This window comes from Thermobia domestica, chromosome 2 (genome assembly GCF_964235325.1).
Source record: "Thermobia domestica chromosome 2, izTheDome1.hap1.1, whole genome shotgun sequence".
Classification (NCBI taxonomy): domain Eukaryota; kingdom Metazoa; phylum Arthropoda; class Insecta; order Zygentoma; family Lepismatidae; genus Thermobia; species Thermobia domestica.
In genome coordinates, this window is record NC_137455.1 from 318,575,742 (window position 1) to 318,597,158 (window position 21,417).

Below are 21,417 nucleotides of genomic sequence, written 5' to 3' on the forward strand. Positions count from 1 at the left end.
GACACCAGTATCTATGAATTACCACTTTCCACTCCCAGGGTATTGAAACTCATGCCAAAGGAACTGTTCGGAAATCTTAATTTGTTCTCTCCTTGACTCTTATGCAAATAGGTCCGACCTTGGACATATACTACATCTGGAATGGCACTATTTATATCAATGCTCCCAAAAACTATGGTTTCGACACAAGTATAAAACGTTTTCGATTCTTTTTGCTTATCACCCTCCCACTCTGACCTCCATGCCAACCAAGGCTTAACTCGTACTTAAGCATAATCAGCAGAGTCACTATTCATCTTTGTGACCCCGAAAACTATGAATTCAACACTAATATCGTTCGTATTTTACTACTTTTACACTTCACGTTCCTCCCTTAATGGGGATGGTTTCAGTGTCTAGCCACTAACTATGCAGGAATTTAAACCAACTTAAGTACGCATATAATCTTTCTCGAAGAGGAATTCGTTGACTACTTTATCAATACCAATGGGTGCCTTTATTTTCGTTTTCCATGCTGAAGATTGACAAAGACCTCAATGTTATCTGCACCATTGTGCTATTAATATAGGTTATAATGGTGTTTAGTCCACTGATGCTCGCTTAGATGCTGTTCTCATCACATGAAAAGTGATATACATTTATAAATGACTAGGGATCTAAACAAATACGGAACACAACTAGCAATGATAGTTATCAAAGAATAAAACTTTAGCTAATTCATTCTAACTTAAAATTTCTCGCAATCTTTTCCTTTATTACTGTCCGTTAACGTTGTTGCAGCAAAGAGGGGATAAATGTTTTGAGTAGGTTTTACAGTCTACAGTTCCTTTACAACTTCCTGTTTTTCTAAGAATGAAGTAGTGTCCAGTTTAGACATTGAGGAAAAAGTGTGAAATTATATAAAAATGTACAAAGAGGAGTTATGAATCTTAAATGGCCCCCCTTCTGCTGTAAGTCTCCCGCACCGTACTTCAGTTAGTTACGCCACCGTTCATGCTGCATGATGAAGTTTTCCTTTCTAGGAACATTTTTAGGGCAGTAAGAATTTTTTTACTGTCGTGTGAATTGAGTTGTATTGGTTAGAAATATCTGATAAAGAAGACAATATACTCAAACACAAATCATCTTTTTCGAGGATCTAATGGAAAATGAATCAAATTGTCTTAAATATGCTACGTTTTTGAAGAGAGAAAGAGCAAAAATTATTACACATTCTCATAAGCGTGTTGTTTGGATGAGTATTAATAACTAACAAATAGTCATGTTTACGTCAAAGCTTATTAGATCAGAGGTTAGTGAAAGGGATTTCTACGCTGGTGTTCCTGAGTTCATTTCTCGTCCATTTTTGATACTTTCTTCTTTTAGCTACACTTAGTTTATGCATTCCAGATCTTCAAGCTTGAGCAAATACAATAACACCTAGCGAATTAAATGTAGCTACAAAATTGAATGTAGTATTATTTGCTACATTGTATATTGTAAGCTAATAAAAAGCATGTATTAACCAGTCATATTTGAAAATAATACGTGAACATAGCCACTTGTAAGTTATAAATTTGCATAAATATGTAAGTTACATATATTAAAGTAAAATGGGATTTTATTATTACCGCCCGACTGCCGTCATTGAGCAAACATTCAGCATGATAAGACGCATTGAAATGAATTACATAAAGGTAGTAGGATTTAATAACAACATTGAAACATTATAAGTTAATGAAAAGCATGTAATAACGAATATCATCTTTGAATATAATTTCGTCCTAAATTAGCTGTGACTACATTTACTTCAAAATTGAGTTTCTCGATTGCACACTATAAGCGTGGCTAGATGAAAAAGTCACGAAGAATGGTCGGAATTCGAACCTAAGTCCATCCAAGTAGGAATCCATTACAATAAACATTCAAGTAACAGGCAAAGTATTTGGCACTATTTTATCATATAGTTCTATAAAATATAACTTAATGAATACATAAAGAATAAATTTTACTAACTTAAAAAGTGTTTCTGAACAAGAGGAAGTTCATTATACATCCTATAACTAAGCTACAAGAGGTCTGCGTGCCATCTCAACGGCGAATTCACTGAGTCAACCTTTAGAATATCCTATTCTAATAGATAGAGGAAAAGTATGTGACAGACTACGTAGAGTTCTCCGTGGCTGAGTGGATAAAATCATGGATCGATAACTAAACGGTTCGTGGTTAGAAACCCGGCTCGGAAGCTAAAGATTTTTTAAATTCTCAATTCTCCAGATCTTACGATCTTTCTCTCTCTTCATGATCATCTGATGCTCTAAAAAGAATTCTCGGTCTTAATTCAATAACTGCTTAATGTGATCCTCGCAGTTCGGAACCTTTCCTTCTTCTGTTTCACAAAGTCACAATTTTCATCATAATACGGAAACTGTCCAATCATTGTTTTCTCCAATTCTAAACTTGTATATGCAAATTATTCCCTTCTGTCTCCATATTTGAATCTCTCTCTCTTGTCTCTCAATGTCGTTCATGGACTGTTATGGCTTGGGATCAAACCTTCGACTCTTGAAACCAAATGTAAGCGCTCTAGCAATGTTCTATCATTACTATATACGTTTATGTCAAAAGCAGCGTCAGTTTAGACGAGAAGAGTTGGAGGATGGGGTGAGTTGGGGTGAACACCGGACGTAACTAGTCGATGAGAAGTGCATTTCGGAATGCATAAGCACACGGCGCAAGAGTTTGTTCCTAAGTTGAACTTAAACTTTTTGTAACTTTTTCTATGCTTTGGACTGTACCTAAGGCTCAATATGGAATCCGAATCACATGGAATCCAAATTTAAGGAATCGAACACAGATTTTCCGTCTTGAATTCGCATATACTAACCATATACTCACAATGGAAGATTACAAAAGAGATGGAAGCAAAAATAAGCTTGAACTTTGTAAAAGTTCACATTGTTTTCTTCAATGTGTATCAGTACGAAAGTTTCGTTTAACTATGATATACGTATTTCAACCCTACTCCTCATCACAATTTTCTTTAATTCTTCTCGCACATCGTGCACAAATTTTTGTTTGTTTCTCTTTGCACTGGATTGGCTCCTTCTGTGTATCTACACCCATTTATGTTATTTGCGTGATTTATTTAAGGTGTTCCTTAAAGAAAATACCATAATATATTTTCAGACTATAGAAAACTATTTCAGACTTCATGTTTTAACGGATATGTGCATTTTACAGTTTTATTTTTAAAAAATACTTTCTCTGTTGTCATACATACAAACAAAGAAAATCATAGATATCAGTAAACAGTGGCGCAACTACAATGGAGCGAGTGGAGTAGTTGCTCCAGGACGCACAGTAAAAGGCGCAAAGGGCGAATGCAAAGAATACCGAAAACTGTTCATTATGCAAAAAACGATTTAAAACATTTAAAAAAAGTTCGCTGTGACTATTAGCAGTTTATTGGCAACAGCCGATGCCGGGGGATGCAGAAATTTTTGAGTGGGGGGCAGGTCTGAAAAGTAAACTTGAGACATTTATCGATATTTGCTTCGGTAACTAAAAATGTGGACTGTAGTGCTTCATAAGACATATTTATATCCACGCTTCTGCAGGTATAGCATTGAGGAAGGCCATGTTGTTGAACACGAAGAATCCAGAATTACTATGAACTAAAAATGCATCATACACTATTTGAAATGAGTGGAGAACTCACTCAGGTTCTTCCTTTTGAGAGAAATTTAAAACTTTTTTCCCCACAGCCTCCCTTTCCCCACAAGCGCTTCATTAGAGACTAATTTATATATTTTACTCCTCATGAGGTGCATGTGAGACCCTTTCTGGATCCCCGCTAGGCCATACCCGGATAATCGTCACTGCAATGTTTGTCTAGCTAGCTGCCTAGTGAAAGTTTTACATAATGAGTCATTGCAAACACCGCGCCGCCCCCTAACTAAACTTTGTATACTATAAAACGGGGCAGCTGAAATGCTTATGGCAGGGGGCGGGTATGAGTAAATCGATGATTGATCGATCCACGGCGCAACAAAACTGGTTACGGCGCTGTTCAGGAAACTGGGTATGGACTGTGAAAATTTTGAGATTAATGGAAGCAGTGGGTATAATCCCGGTTACATCTGTATATAAGAGCTCTCTAGACTATATGTGATTAGCCTACTAGTCTTCCGCGCGAAATACCCGGGTTCATTCCCGGAGAAGTTCATGGTTCAGATCCCACATTAAGCTATAGTTACAGGTTTCTAATAATCTTCGTGGTAAACGAGACTCTAAATGTCAATACAACTAAGTAACCAAACAAATTCCATAAATAATAAAAAAAACAGTGCTAAGAAAATCGAACAATATAATTAAATACTGAAAACAGAAAATACCGAAAAAGACAAGACCAGCAAATTAAAGTACACAAGAACGATAAAATAAATGTAACTGGAATTTGTTAATATAACATATATTTGAGTAAATACCAAAGTCTGGAAAGAACAATTAAATCAGACTCCAAACTATTACCGTATAGGTCTATATTTTATCACTTAAAAGGCGTTAACTCTTTTAAAGTGGAGCATTTCGTACAATAACGCCTTCCACATATTATTTAAGAAATATAAACCAATAACGTAATACAGGAAACTATTTTCAAGTTTGACTTTGGTGTTTCTCACCCTTATACAACACCGAATGTTCATTGGAATACTTAACCATTTAAAAAGAAAAGAAAAAGAAATATCTAAGAATCGCATTAAAAAAAGAAATATGCATTCATATTTAAAAAACGAAATAAAGTAATATAGAAGAAAAGTAATATATGGCCCTTACTAGACTTGTATGTCAACTAGAAAGAAAATATAGAATAGATTCCCGCTTTAATAAGAGAGAAAATAAAGGGAAAACCGTAAAAAAGTAAAAAAAGAGAATAATTCAGAAATTCAATTTGGTATATTCGAAATTTTTGAATGGTTCTGTATTTTTGGTATTTCGGTATATTGACATTGCGGTATGAGTAATACTGAAATTTCGGTGTTCGAAACTGCCGATGCCGGTTTCTGTGTGTCGGTACTTTTTACAGTTATACACTCACAGCTGGAGGCAAAAACGGGTAATTATTCCGCCCTGAATTTTCGAAAGAGAGGTTGGGTTTTCGAAATACAAATCAAACATATTAAAGTTGTTTTCCCCACAACAGAATTTAATAAATTTCTTGTAGCTAATAAAAAGTATGCAATGAATCAATAAAATTGTTTTGTCCTAATATTTATGTGAGTCAAAGTGTATGAATAAAGACATGTTGATTTACAAAACACTACGGAATTATGAACCAATTTATTAGTAATACTAGTAGCTTATTTTACCTTACTTCCTTTCGAACTGAGTGAAACTGGTGAGATACAGATAACTTAGAATGCACTTGGCCCAACTTTTTTTTACAATTACTGATAAGAAGAAAAGAATGAAACGAAGATAACAATAAATGCAAAGTTACGTAACGACTTTTATCATTTAGTCAACACTTTTATCTCACGTGGAAACAAAACATCATATCTTGTCCAGGAATAATACAGGAAAATTTATTCAATGCTAGAAATAGTGAATTCTTATCAGTAACAACAGACAACTGATCCTTCTTCACATAAAGTAAAAAATCACCTCACACTGAGTAAGGCTATATAAAAATATATAAACACAACACGGAAACAAGGTCTCATGAAATAGTATAAGAAAGTAATATCAAAATTTAGAGAGATGTGGATTATTCTGAACAATATAAAATAGATAACAAGGACAACAATGAGTGTCTAGATTTTCTCGTTTTCTTTTTTGTTTCCTCCCACTTTCTTAATTATACCATTTCATTCATTCTCATTATCCTATTCTTCTTTACATTACAGTACATAATCGTCGTAGATAAAATCGAGAGATTTCACCCAGTTTGAATATAATCAACACAAACATACTTAATGATCAATTTTTAACCCTTTTTAGGGTGACAAGAATTCAACCTGATCCTTGAAGTATTTCTCAAGACTTTCTGTCTCCCATCAAGAAGAACGGACAGGAACAGAGTACGTATGTTTAAAAGTCACGGTATCTTCTTAAAAACTGAACTTATATGTGAGAAAAGTGATAATGATGAAAGTTTACTTTTTTGGCGATGTGTTTACGAAATGTCTTTACGCATGCATATTCGCAGTACTGTATGTAATCTTATGAACAAACGTTGATTTCAGATTCAATTAGCTCGATGCACAGAAGGATGTATCGAGTAAAATTTATGTTTCACGGTGCTCTCCAAAACACCACAGTAACGCCACCTAAGATATGGACTCGAAGACGATTCAACCTTGGAAAACTGTGCTTCCCATTAAAGTAGACAAAGGCTGTGGGAACATCTTTTCACAGTGTTACCTTAAAACCGATAACAATTTATTTTCAATGCTAAAGGGTTTTCAGTGTTTGTTGAAAAATAAATCCTTATTTTAGGAATTTATACATGATTCAAATAAGTTGAAAGTGGAAATACTAATGTAGTGACTATCGTAAGATAACATCTTAGTGTTAAAGGCGCCGGCGTCTCTTTCGTCGGATCCAGAAGACCCTTCCCACCTTGTTAGACAATACGTTACAAATTTTAAAATGGCAAATCAGAATTAACTTACTGAAGTACTACACAAGGCGAAAGACTTGAACCTACTCCAAGGCTAATTATTTTAATATTCAGCTTTTTGTATGACCGAATTGTTCCATACTATGATGTCAATACTATATTTTATTAATTTATTATCTATTACGCAATATCATGAATATTGGAAAAATATTTTTTAGAATTAAATTCAAGTCTTTAACAAGAACTAAAGATTGAGCAACATAAACTCCCGCCAATCAAATAAAATTTGTCAAAAATCAAATCAAGATTGACATCACACACACTACAATTTACAGATGATGTAGTTGGTAATGTGAAATCTAAACAGAGAATTCATATATTCTTTGAAGGACAATTATAATATCTCATGAAATTAACCTTTCAAAAGTCACAATCAATAGTAATCGAGATAGATATTGAATGTAGGAATTTGGATGGCAGTAAAGCGAGTAAATACCTTAAGTTTCCTACATAGTAAATGCATAAAATAAATAACGTGAAATAAAATCTGGATAGAAATGACGAGAGAATGATTTACTAGGAAGGAAGGCATATTTTTAAGATCTTCGAATAAAGAACATCTTTATAGTTCTTGGAATCACTGAGAAAGTAGTGACATTCTTCATGCCATTTAAATGCATGTTATTCCTCATTTATAAGAAATGATAATACCCGTAAAAACTAAAATTAATGTTTTCATAAAATGCACAAAATCGAGATTCGTGTCACTAAATGAACAAATAGTTTCAGGGCTTTTATAGCGCACAATTGTTTACAATGGATTATTGTGAACCATTTAGGGTGTCTAATACTTTTTCAGTCATGTAACTAGGAATATCTATATTTTTATGTAGTCTTACATAATGGAAGAGAATAAATATCCGGCAGTGGAATGTTTGTGAGAACATTCTCTCAAGGACATTATTCTTCCTCTGCTTTTTTCAGGTTATCAATTGCAATTTAGCAAAGATGGGTGATCTCAGCTATATAATTTTACTAGCATTTGGCTAGCTGGGAATCCTGCCCCATACTACCGCGTTTGTTCGGCCTATGGCCTCCCGTTTGTTATGTATCAGCCTTTGTAACAAGAATGAACTTCCTGTATTTGCTCTTAACATTTCTTAATTTGGCCAAGCTGGGGGCTTCGCCACATGACCCTCAGCTGGAGACTTTACTCGGCCTACAGTCTTGCACCTCTTAAACAAATGACTGTATGAAATTGCATGTTTCTTTTCGTTCTTCAACTTTCTAAAAGATGAGATTTTGTACTCCAAGAAAACGCCCATTTAAGTAACATGGGAATTTCTTCACCCGCACTTTAGACCACTTCAAACTAAATATCGTCGCTGCGCCTCGATGAACCGCTACGTGTTAAAAGCACAACTTTTCAGTATAAGCAAAAAACGTTCCGAACTCATAAAATTTTGCCAAATATACACGGAAATACTTCAAAAATATAATAAAATTTGCTCTGTGTGTATTATGCACTAGACATTGTTGTAGCTTGCTTCAACAATAATATATTACTATTTTTGTGTTTACACAGCATCTTCTGCGCCTTTATAAGCACAAGAGGATGTGCATACGTTAATCAACACGTACGTGATGAGATCCAGAAGCCTTTAATTTTCAATCTATAATTTTTCATTGTTGTGGCGAAACAATTGAATATTAACTTATCACATTATAAGGGAAGCTGCCTGAAAACTTTCAGGATTATTTGCACGACATAACTCATTTTCGACAAAAATGTCACATAGAGGTTCTTCGAGTCGCAGAGACGATATATTCATTTTGGCAATTGTATTCTAATTTGGCACTTAGTCCCGGAAGGCTACAGTCATTCCAAATTTCATCATTGTAATCGTGCCGGAAGCGTCTTTTTTTGTTTTATTTCTGGTGATTTAATTAGTTAACGCTAACTAAAATGTACAAGCATACCAAATTTTAAGTTTTTATTCCAAATTCCAAGAACCTACAATATGAGATTATAGGTCCAAATAAGCCAATTTAAATAACGTGGGGAATTTCTTCATCGTCCTTTTAGACCCCATAAAACTTAAACTGAACTTCAACGCTTCACCTCAAACGGAAGTACCATTTTATTTTATACTAGTCAGTCCATGCAGTTTTATTTCTATATGTAATTAGAATTTTATATGACAGAGCACCCCATGCTTATCTTTTTAATTATGGGTAAGTAAAATTTATTTTTATAAACGTATTTTTAAACAACTATTTTCTACATTTTAATTGCAATAATTCACTTTCTAACTATTTAGTACGATTTATTTTATTCTTTACGAAAAGTATGTTTTGTTTAAAAAAAACAGTTCTTTAATAATTATGTTTATATCCTTTCTTTATAAGTATTCCTCTCGGCTCAAAGATATATTAAATGTATTACTACCAATACGTATTTATCCATATACGTATTGATTTTAAAATGTCTAAAGAAACGGCAGTGTTCCTGAATAACGCTGAGTGGCGAGTTCGGGACTTCTTGAAAACACTACACAGTTCTCATTGTTTCAAATGAGCACATAATGTTGTTGAACAACATTATACTCATAGCCTGCCTTCACCTTTGCGGGGTCTAGGACGAGCGATCTCCATGGAACAATTCACTAGTTACATTGCACAATACCAAATGTAGAATTGTCGACGAAAGAATAGCGCGCATCAAAATATTGTGAATAAAATACAATTGTTATCGATTTCATCAGTATTTTTGTCTACAAATATCAATATGAAAGAAAACTGTTTTACATAAGCCGGGGTTTCCCGCTATTTCTATACATCTGAAAAGGTCACCAGAGGAACGCATGAGGATCGGGGAAGAGGGTGAAAAAATGAATGTAATTGGGATCTAGATATTTTTTCATGATTACCTTGAATTTCTTATTTTTGTAGACATATTTGTATTTGCATAGTTATTGTTAAACTGGTATTCCTATTCCTATATAAAATTCACGCATATGTACAATTGTAAGCGATTAGCAACACTGCCGTGTCGTGACAAAACGCTGTAACTTTGGCGAAGAAGTTTTGCGAAAATGAGCCTTAAAGTTTTCATCCGAAAATGTGATCTGTATCGTGTAGAACCAGTGTAACTAGGCAATAATGGTCAACCAATCAATTTTCACCAAATTTAATCACACAACATGCATTTACGTAACATTACATGTAACCACGTGTTTCCAAAGTCAAGATACACTATTTCTACACGATACAGATCACATTTTCGGATGAAAACTTTAAGGCTCATTTTCGCAAAACTTCTTCGCCAAAGTTACAGCGTTTTGTCACGACACGGCAGAACAATAATCAGATAGATTATTAGAAACAGGGAATTACTTACCGAGATTGCTGGAACGAGGTGAGAAAATGGGGGTCGAGACATAAAATAGTTTGAGAGATCATGACACACACAACATCTCATATGCAATCATGAATAATGGAGTAGTAGGTACTTGTTTTTCTAATCTTACCAAAAATGTTTGTTTATGTTTGACATGAGTTTTTTAAATAAATTTTGAATACTTCTTCCTAAGATGACTCCTGAATTCTAAAATATAACAAGTTAGAAACTGAACACTCGCTAATAAATAACATCGCTAAAATATATTTCCAACCCTATTGTCCTGCTTGAGTTTGTATCTGGGATATACGTCCTTTAGAAGATGGTTTGTTCTAATATACAAGCACTGGGGTAACGTGGGAAAGAATATACTAAAGGTAGAGGATTGTTAGGAAGATTTTGGGAAATATCTACACAGCAGTAAATTGTCAATGCTTCACGATGCTTAAAAATAATGTGTTCGGAATATAATGAAATGATTTGAGTTGCTCCATACTTTTCAATTCTTCTATGGCAAAAATCAATCTATTCGTAATAATTGAAATTATGGGTAATTAATCGCCCACTACACTTAACATCTCATATTTATAGAGTAAAGAAGTTGGTTAGTTGGTTTGAAGTTTCACATTACTTTCTACACCGACAATCTATTAAAGTAGATATACAGCTTAATGCAGAATCCCAGGCACATCAGCTTCCAGAGAGACAATTTCACGCTCTAACCACATAGCCCAGAAGAAGTTCTGCAAGACTGGTGGGAAAATAATAAAAATACAATTGTGACAATATTAGTTATCATAGCATTATGTTATACAAATACTCCTTTCCTAGAGAGCGGAACTCGTATTCGCAATACTGCCCTACGTTCGCCACCCAACACTTGAGATACTCAACTAAGCAGGTTGCAGGGTATGAAAATTTGAGGAGTCAGGATTTTGCCAAAGATATAACTCAAGAAACACAAAAATATGTAGAATGTACAAAGTTGTGAATATATTTACGTAATTTTCCAAATTTGGTTGATAATATTTATTTTCTTAGTCTCATACCGGATTCCCCCGGCAGCTCAATCAGATTCATTAATTCCAATCAATTTGTCCTCACCATTTTAGGACTCATTCACTAAATACACTTAATTTAATGCCAACTTATTTGAAGGAATGCAGTACTTACGTCTTACATCCGACTAAATCCATTAAAATACACATTTTACTATCATGGCAATAACGAACTTTATTTCAGTGTTAGGTTAAATGTCAAGTACACTTTCTTACAAAAACAAGTAATATAACAGGAAAGGTTTTTGTGTTTTTGTAAAATCAGTGTCTCGTCTTAACATCTTTTATAAGTTTAAGTTAATTGTACGGTCAAATTCAATGTTAGGTTAAATGTAGAGTACACTTTCTTACAAAAACAAGTAATATAACAGGAAATGTTTTTGTATTTTCGTAAAATCAGTGTCTCATCTAACATCTTTTATAAATTTAAATTAATTGCACGGTCAAATTGTACTAGATTTGTGACAACTAGTACGCTTCATTTGTCTTTTAGGATAAAATTATTTAATAATTTCAATGTTTTATAATTGTTTTCAGTCATTCTTATATCCTTATTTGAAAGATAAAGTATTAATAATTTTGAATAAAATTTTATATATCTTGACCTAATTATTTCTGACTCTCGTAGCTAATAGTAAGTGCAACAATGTTAAAAGTTTGGGTGAAAATATCCTAACTTACTGTCCGGAGACGGGAAAATTTGATCTAACTAAGTAAAACTGTGCCTCATTTCTCAAAATAACCTATTAATTTCATTCTTGCCACGGATGCTGGAGAGAAGTGTCAGAGTACGTTAAATCTACTTTATTTTCTTTAGATGTCACAGATCGAAATAGAGTGCCAAAATTTAATAACTTTAATATTCCTTCCCAAATTTAAGGATAAAGCCTGAAGTAAAACAATACTGGATTCCTTTAATTAGCAACAGCACTACGAAGCCAATTAGCAACAGTATCGTAGTTGTCATCAAGCCATTGCAACCGATTTTCAGTCCCTCGATAGTAGATAGACAATCCTCCTAAAACATCCTCATGCTCAGCTACCAATCGCTTTATCTACAAAGAAAGAACACTTCATGAATATTTTCGTTAGTGTAATAACTGCTATATTTACAGTCAATTAGAAAACATTATTTTTTAATTTAATGCATTCAAAATTAGAAGGCAGAAATCTGATATTACAGTATAGAAAGTGTATATTGAATGTCTTTGAAAGTGTTATAGCAAGGTCAAACAATAAAATACAGAGAGACATGTTGGCTTTCGTCATTGAACAACTTAGAAAGTTCTTTAACCGTGCTAGGTTACCAACTAGCTTCTTGCTACAGTAATTCTGTTCTAAATCAATCAAAACATTACCGAAGAAACTTTTATAGACAGATAACTTAGAGAATGGTGTCGAAATACTAATAGAAGTGCCTAGCTTTGGATGGAGAGAAAAAAATTAAAAGCACAATATTCGAAAATAAAGTGCTGATTAGAATAAACAATGAAGAACAACGTCTTTTCTATATCAATTTCGATCTAACGGACATTCGTAACGTCTTTGACGTTGACCCTGTAAGAAAATAAGAAACAGAGTAGAATAAGTAATGACAACCTGTTAGTAACAATGTAATGTTAGATTCTCCAAAATATTCAATCGTGGATCTCTTAATCTGAACCTTTACCTTAATATAACTGCAGAATCACTTTACAAATGACTGTATGCTAATACTGTTAGGCAAACTGATACATATTTCCAACAATACTTACAAGTATCTCAATTTCACTAATTCCATTTATTATTATTTACCTTCAAATTATACTTGCTTTTCCAATATCGTAGTATTTCCAACTACAGAACAAACATAGTCATTACCCATCATGATTTCACATAACTCACATAACATATTAGGACTCCAGTCACTACATCATAATCTATAAGATCACATAAACTAAAATGTTTACACAGTATTTCCCCTAGCAACCTATTAATATGTGTATGTGAAATTATTTTAAAACCTTATCATCTCGTGGCCTCATTCCATACCTAACAACACTCTCCCCCTTTTTACATAAATAGACTTTACCTTCCAGACACCAATTAAAGACTTCTGCAATATAATCAAAGAATAGGTAAACTAACTGGACCTAATTCCAATTACAATAAATATAGATCACTGATAAACTCAACATAATAAAACTAACGAGTCAATTTCAATCCCGTAACTGTTTTCACTAAACATCCCCTTCTTTCAATCTATAGTCTAAATGCATGTACCACGAATCAACCTTATGTTCTAAATTCTCGATCTTCATTGAATATACATCTAGCTGTTTCTTAATTTTTGCAATTTCAGCTCGCAGCTGATCTAATACTTCTTCACGTTTCTTTAATTCACCAATAACAACTGCTCTGTTATTAAATTTCGTTTTCTAACTTGTTCCATTTCATCATCTCTCTTCTTTAATTAATCTGTCAACCATTGTATCATTTTGAGTTTGTGGTTACAATTTGCATGTTTTATTTTACCTTGTTCTTCCTTTTTCTCTTCCATTTTTCCTCTTTTACTATTTCGTTTGTTCCTTTGACCACCTCGTTTACCGTATTCTGCTTGTTAATATCATCAGAAGAACCAGGCGTGCTTTCAGCAACATTTTGTATCTTTGGGTTTTCCAATAATTTCTTACTTCTCTTTCCTTTCTTTTATGTTTCTTCTCGTACTTTATATTTCCATCCTTGTCTTCTACTTCGCCTTCTTCTTTAGACTCTAAGTACCCACTACATTTGGATTACTATTTATTTCATTATTTCCTTCTTTGTGACTGACTACTGAACTGTCCTGTTCAAAACTTTTAACTTCATTCTGTACTTCTGTTTCCATAAAAACAAAACCATTAATAGAATGCTCCGTTGTTGCCTTTAAACCTGCACCATCCTTATTTTCTGGCAAAGAGATTTTAGAATTGCTGTCCGCACCATTTCATTGACCAGTACTGTTGTTACTCACTTGCACTACAATTGTTTGAATTTGTTGTATCTGCTGTACTCCATTTGAAAAGAAATGTGTCTGCAGGCGTATGCGAAATGATTATTTTTGTTGCATACAAAACATTGTTTTCCACATGCTGGACAGTTATGAAAAGCATGAAAATTCTTACATCTTCTGCATGAAAACTTCCTTCTTTGATATTTATTTAATTGTGAACACCGTTGACAATTTACTGTTTCCCTTTGTTGATTATTCTGTATTTGCTTAAACGAAAGTTGAACATTAGAATTCTCCAAATCACAAGCCTCTTTTACTGATTCCTCAAATCTAAAATTGTCCTTAGAAAGTAATGAACTTCGAATTCGGTTGCTTGATAATTCAAAAATTAATTGATCACAACGCAAGCTCTTTATATTGTTCAAATGCACACTCCGAAACTGCGTTCAGTAGCTCTGTTACAAACTGCATTACATTTTGGTTAAATTGCTGTTTCAGAGAATGAAATTTAAAGCGATGTGTCCATTTGCTGTACGCGATGTCTGAGTTGTTTATCAATAAATTCTGTCTGACCTTGCTCCAAAGACGAAAAAGTTGCCATAATATATGAGATAAGAAGCGTTATCTCGAAATCGACTACGGTCCAATGTTAGTAACAAAGTAAGGTTAGATTCTTCTAAATATTCAATCGTCGACCTCTTAAACTTATTCTGCACCTTTATCATAATATAAATGCAGAATCACTTTCCAAAAGCTGTATGCTAATACTGTTAGGCAAACTGATACATATTTCCAACAATACTTACAAGTATCTCCATTTCATTAATTCCATTTATTATCATATTGCCTTTAAATTATACTTGCTTTTCCAATATCTTAGTATTTCCAACTACAGAACAAACATAGCCATTACCCATCATGATTTCACATAACTCACATAACATACTAGGACTCCAGTCACTACATCATAATATATAAGATCACATAAACTAAAATGTTTAAACAGTATATTCCCTAGCAACCTATTAATATGTGTATGTGCCAATATTTTAAAACCTTATCATCTCGTGGCCTCATACCATACCTACCAACACAACCAAAACCCATTGATTGCCAATGTCAAAAATAAAGAACAGAGTAAAGTAAAACACCAGAGAAAACAACTTTGGCTAGGTAACTTAAATGTACTTTGAGTTTACCTTGAGTTTGAAGATTATTGGGTTATCACCAATCAGTTTAGCGAGCCTTAAAACTGTAGATTTGATATTAATCTGTCATTTTAAACATTTATTTTTCACTCCCTTTTACTTCCAGACATGGTAATAAAGTTGAAGTTAGTCTTATAGGCACAGGAAGTGCCACTATTTCCCTCAGTGAACTCATATAAAGATTTACAGCATATCTTTTTCATAATTTTTGTATGCTACCCTCTTCCTCTTCTCTAGGAATGTCCTAGCTCAGAGTATTTTTTCAGATTGTAAGTCGTACGTGTACGTCAACTTCTTTTATAGAGATTTGAATCCAGAAATATGCGTATAACAAGAAAGTATGTTTTATACATAGTTAACTGTTAAACCAATCCAAACTTTTCTGAACATCTTAGTTTCTTCAGCGACATTCTTTTTATCTGTACCTAGTTAGATAGGATTAGAAAACATAGTAAAGACAGTTAAACATGCTCAAGCTCTTCAGAGTAATTTGTCTCAAAATGGCTTTCGACTTCCGAACCTCGGTCGAGACTGCTACAAATCGACAAAAGTACAAAGATCGATGCATTGAATAGACCGATCTTGATTTCTTCCAGATACAAAAATAGACGATGTAAAGTGTGTGCAATTTGAAAATATTTCATATTAACCTTTCCCGCAAAAAATAGTGAATAGCATATGAGCTAAGTTTAAAGAGATTATTAAACACTAGTAAAACTTTCCGCAATGGATTTTTGGGCATGGCTGCCACGTAAGAATTTCTTGTGTTCTTCTAATCCAGAGTCTTTGGTAAGTTATTGTTTCATATTTTCAGTTTACAAATATTGCAAATTATATTTCGGAATTTATGATTAATCATGTATTTAGTTTATTTATCAAATTTACATTCTGCAATTAACCATTTTACGCTAAGAAAAGTGATGAGAAATGAATTCTGAAAACGACAATATGGCAATAACAAAGACTTATGCATTTAACTGGATTCGAATCCGTCACATTTTGCCATAATGCCATGTTCTGATATAATAATCTAGCTCACCTTGTACCAGAAAACGTACGATCACTGGGCAGTACTGAATAATGCATGTGTAGAAGCGGTTCTTTCCTGAATTTACAAGAAAAACGAAAACGCTTCGCAAGTCGCACGCAAAGCACCGCCACACGGAGAAGGCCTTAGCTTTGGTTTGAAGTATAAATCATCAAATCTCTCTAACATCCACTCTATTCTGCAAATCTTGCTCCCCTTAAATTCTGACAGTTTCCAAATCTGCGCAGAAATATTTGCGTAGAAATATTCTTCTTTTATCAAGAAGTTTCTTCAGAATAAGTATGCACCAGTTTCTCAAAATGATTTTGTAGTAGCTTTTACGGGGTGGATACAAAGTCTGCGATAGTGTTTGAGGTGGACAGATATTACGGTAAAATTCTCATAGTATATTAAACATGATCAAAGTTTTATGTAAACGGCACATACATTTGATACGCACCTCGTAAATGTGTATATAGTATTCTTGTATAAACAGATTTACTAAGCTTTTGATTAGCGAAGCAAATGGGTAAGATTAGCTTCGTAAATTCATGACGGAATAGGCTTACAAAATATCACTCGAGTTGTAAATATTCATGTAGCAAATAATGAACCTATGACGTACTTACTTTTTGTTTACATCCTACTTACTAGAATAGCAACCAATATTCATTAGTTGATATTACACGAGAGCAAACATATCTCAACGAAATACTTGTACAATGAATTAATATTGCTATTTTAATGGGAAATAATTAAAGAAAATAATACTGTAAAAATTCATTACTATGTAGAAACGTCAATAATTATGTTGTGTTATTCACTTATTATACGTACTCCAAAAGCAAATTCATAAAATGAGATTATTTCATGTGTCGTAAATATATATTTCACTTATATTTATTTAACTGAATATAGTTACTAACTATTAACTTCATTAGTAGCATTTTTATTAAGTTTATTATAGCATTTTCTTAAACATTTAGATTATGGTATTTTAAACATTATCTTATTCTTAGTTGTATGGTATATAAAACTCAGTAACATTGCGCATTTTCGAATTTACAATTATATAGGATGGGTGTCATGTTTAATCGATTAATTAATATAATGTTCGTAACATTACATTTCTCGTACATTTTATTGAAATTCTTATCACCAAATTTTGTCCCAATAGTTGTTGTATAATCCAATTTTTATGGTTAAATAATGGTAATTTTAATTCATGGATTGACCTTCTTAACCTAATGTTAATGTTTATTGCGATACCTATTCTTTTAATTCTATTCTTCATTTTCTTCGAACAACATTATTATTATAATCTCAATCACTGACTCCGAAAATTGGTACTTTGCTTTATTTTCATGTTGCTTTAGTGTTAACATATGATTTGTTAATCTCTTTTACTTTTTCATTTAAATATATAGAACTGAACTTAACTCTTAATAGGTCAGAATCCTTTTGAAATTTAAAGATACTATACGAAATTACTAAATGGTCCTATGTAGTACTTAAATAGAAACAATGATAGATTAAATTTAAAAATACAAGTAATTAAATAATTATATATATATATATGAAGTAAGAGAATATATTAAGTATAAGATATTTAAATATCGTAAGAACAAGTGTGAATTTTTGAGTGATAAGATAATCATTCAATATGTACTTAGATCTTAAAGGATGTATGCAATTTACAACGTATTACTTTTTATGGGCCAGGTGTTCTTTATATATAGTTATAGTTTAGTTGCAATTTCGTGCAATTTCCATATCTTGGTAGGTATTATACAACGAGGACGTAGAACAAAAATGATTCTCTATGATACTGGCTCAGAAGAAGAATTTGACTAGTCCGACTATACATATACAGGGTGTCCAATATAAAATGCAACCCTGAGTTTGGGATAGTAGAACTTTTGAACCTGAAGCGATACACGAATAATGGTTATATTAAAATGAAGTCTTCTTTATGCGTATATTTTTAAACTAAGAAGCAACGATTAACGTATACTAGGAACCACACAGTGTTGTCAGGTGTAACCGAAGGTGTAAATCAATTTTTTTGCAAACCTTCTAAATTGACTCATAACTAATACGTATGGATGTTCTGTTGTTAATTTTCAATTTGTTTAGTTGTAGTAGCTTGAAAACTATAACTGCTTGCAGCAGATAAATGCTTTTTTTTTTCATTTCCACCGATAACTAATCGGATGAGGCCTCTGTAAGGGGGGAACTAGAGAAATCGTAGTTTTCATAACTTAAAACTGTGAATTGGCAACTTAGCTGATGTTTCAGTGGATCAAAAGTGTGTTAAGGATCTGTCTACATTATGCAATTCATGAAAACAATTAAAAACAAACTTTGAAATTATCACGATAAAAAGTTTACTTACATGCACCCGGCAACATTGCTACTATCAGAGATTAGTTACCAGCTCTACAGTGGATGCTGGGAGTTCTCCTGTTTTGATTCAAACACTGGTTCACACGTTATACCAGGTTGGCAGCAACTTTACGAAGATTAGAAGTGTTAATGTTCTCAATGGGACTGCGTTTCCAGGTCTTGAATAGTTCGAGAATTGTTCTTGTACACCTCTTGCTTTAAATAGCCTCATAGAAATGAATAGCAGTGTTGCCTATTGTATGTAAGTAAAAATTTTATCTTGGTGGGTTAGTTATTGGTGGAAATGAAAAATTCTTTTCCTGCTCCATAGTTTCTAAGCTACTCACACTAAACAAACTGAAAATTAACGACAGAACATCCATACGTATGAGTTGTGAGTCAATTTGCATGTTTTGCTAAAAAAATAATTGATTTACACCTTCGGTTACATCTGGCAACACTGTGTGGGTCCTAGTATACTACAATCGTTGCTTCGTAGTTTAAAAATATATGCCTGAACAAGGCTTTATTTTGGTATAACCATTATTTGAGTATCACTTCAGGTTCAAAAGTTCTACTATCCCAATCTCCGGGTTGCATTGTATATTGGACACCCTGTATAACATCATTATTATTATTATAAGAAGTAAGGAAGATACTAAACTTGTTGTTGTTTTACTCAACGAAAGTAAGTTATATCAATAAGTTAAAAGCATCTTTCTCAATATTGTTATTAATTCACACACAAGTTATAACCTAGTAAAGTAATGTATCTGTTGAGTCTATGTCGTAATGTTTGAAAGTAAATGGCTAATTTTACTCATATTTCAATTATGCTTATCGAAAATTCAGAGTTATGCTAATGTTGTCTATTGAGAAAAAGATCTTTCATTCCCATACATTTTAAAGATACAACTAGCATTATGATATTAATATGTAATATTTATATAATATTATTAATAATTTCACATAGAATTTGATTTTCTGGAGGCAAGCACATGACAATTATCGTTTATATTATTATATATTAATGTATAGTCATATATTTATCAGAAACACAACATAAATAAGAATGAATTAACACGATCTATTTATTGCAAATGCGTATGCAACTATGGACAAGGGAGTAAAACATCAAAACATAAGTTTCTAAGAACAAAATTTGTTGGTATATTACTTCCTCATTAATATTCTCAATTATAAGTGCTGAAATTTGTTCCTTAACGACATTGGTATTTATAAAGTTCGCTTATAATAGTGTTTCGTTTCCGAAGAAAGAGAAATTGTTACTTACTTGATCGAAGTCTTCTCGAGTATTGATGTGAATAAAATATGTTTAACAGCACTCTGTACAATATCGGAACCGAGTCTGAAATATTAACATACGAATAAAATATCTAAATTATAATATTAAATTTGTCACTAAGTAACAAAAACACAATTGTATTTGAAACTCTAAGTAATTGTTAACAGATATCTACATTTATTCAGTTCTATTAAAAAGTGAATTGATATACTATAAAATGTTCTTGAGAATAATTAAAACACATGCCAACTTTTCAGATTCTTTAAACGATAGTTAAAACGCATTTTACAGCTACATTGTACGTTCAAATAGTTTTGGGATCAAACATTCTTTTTTTGCTATTATGTGGACTTCGCATTTTATTTAGTGTCTCCTTTGTCCTAAACGATAAAATCATGGACGTTTAACTAAAACATTTCTATATCTTTTATTCTATTTGGATGTAAATTCGCAGTTAAAACTATCATTTCCAAGTTGTAAGGGATGAAATGACTCTTCTTCGGAGAGTTAAAGTATTCGTTATTTAAAGTTAGATATTCTGATAATCCTCTTCTGAATTAACACTTTTGCCTTCTTCTTTCATTAGTGATTTAGCATGTTATTAGCCACAAATAACGTCCTCACTATACATGCGAATAATTTTAATAACTGTACGGAGCACTCGCATAAGAATATATTATACAATATTACAAAAAAATGTGGATAATTGCTTGACTCAGAAGAGTTAGTTCACATCAAAATTTTAGTGATCCTAGGAATGTCCACAGATGTGTTACAGTGTAACAAAGTGTAAAGAAATGGCGATGCAAGAAATAGTTTGTGAACAGCTTGAGAAAGCACATTATAATACATATGGATAATATTAGCGTAACGAATTATTAAAAGATTTCGTATTTTTACTTCTCAATATAGATTATAATCACTCGGAGCGTATATATATATATATATATATATATATATATATATATATATATATATATATATATATATATATATATATTAGAGTAGTCCTTATTTATATGGGGAAAAATAAATTTAGAAATTTCCTTGGAGGAAACGCCTAAAATGGTTCCATATGAGACCAAATTAAGTCACGAGAATAATGAGATCCATTGAATATTTTTAAATGGTGATTCAAGCGACCTAAAGCTTTGAATGCATTTACAATCCGTAGTATATGGGGAAAATCTGGAATAAACCTTTGTAATTTAGAAACAGCCAAAGGGAATGGGAAGATATCTTGAATAATGAAATTAAAGGAAGAGACCAACCTAACCCTGTATAGCATTATCCTGGCGGCCATCTTGAATTCAGGTCAAATTTTCCAAATAGGAAGAGGATCATATAACATATCGTTTTGAGGTAGCATTTTACGGGAAGCACAAATCTGGCATTATTTTCAAGTTACCTGTAATCATGTAAGAGTTATTACGCTTGAAAAACAAAATGCTCCCATGT

At 32.6% G+C, this 21,417-nt stretch overlaps 1 protein-coding gene across 1 annotated transcript in view; it reads right to left on the reverse strand.

The window, feature by feature from the left end:
* The window catches only part of LOC145679497 (aminopeptidase N-like), a 50,077-nt gene extending 44,660 nt beyond the window's left edge, over positions 1–5,417 (reverse strand). The window contains exon 1 of the mRNA XM_081750076.1: positions 5,352–5,417. The gene's annotated coding sequence lies outside the window, so the exon portion shown is untranslated. The remainder of the gene's footprint in view (positions 1–5,351) is intronic.
* Positions 5,418–21,417: the final 16,000 nt, after the last annotated feature.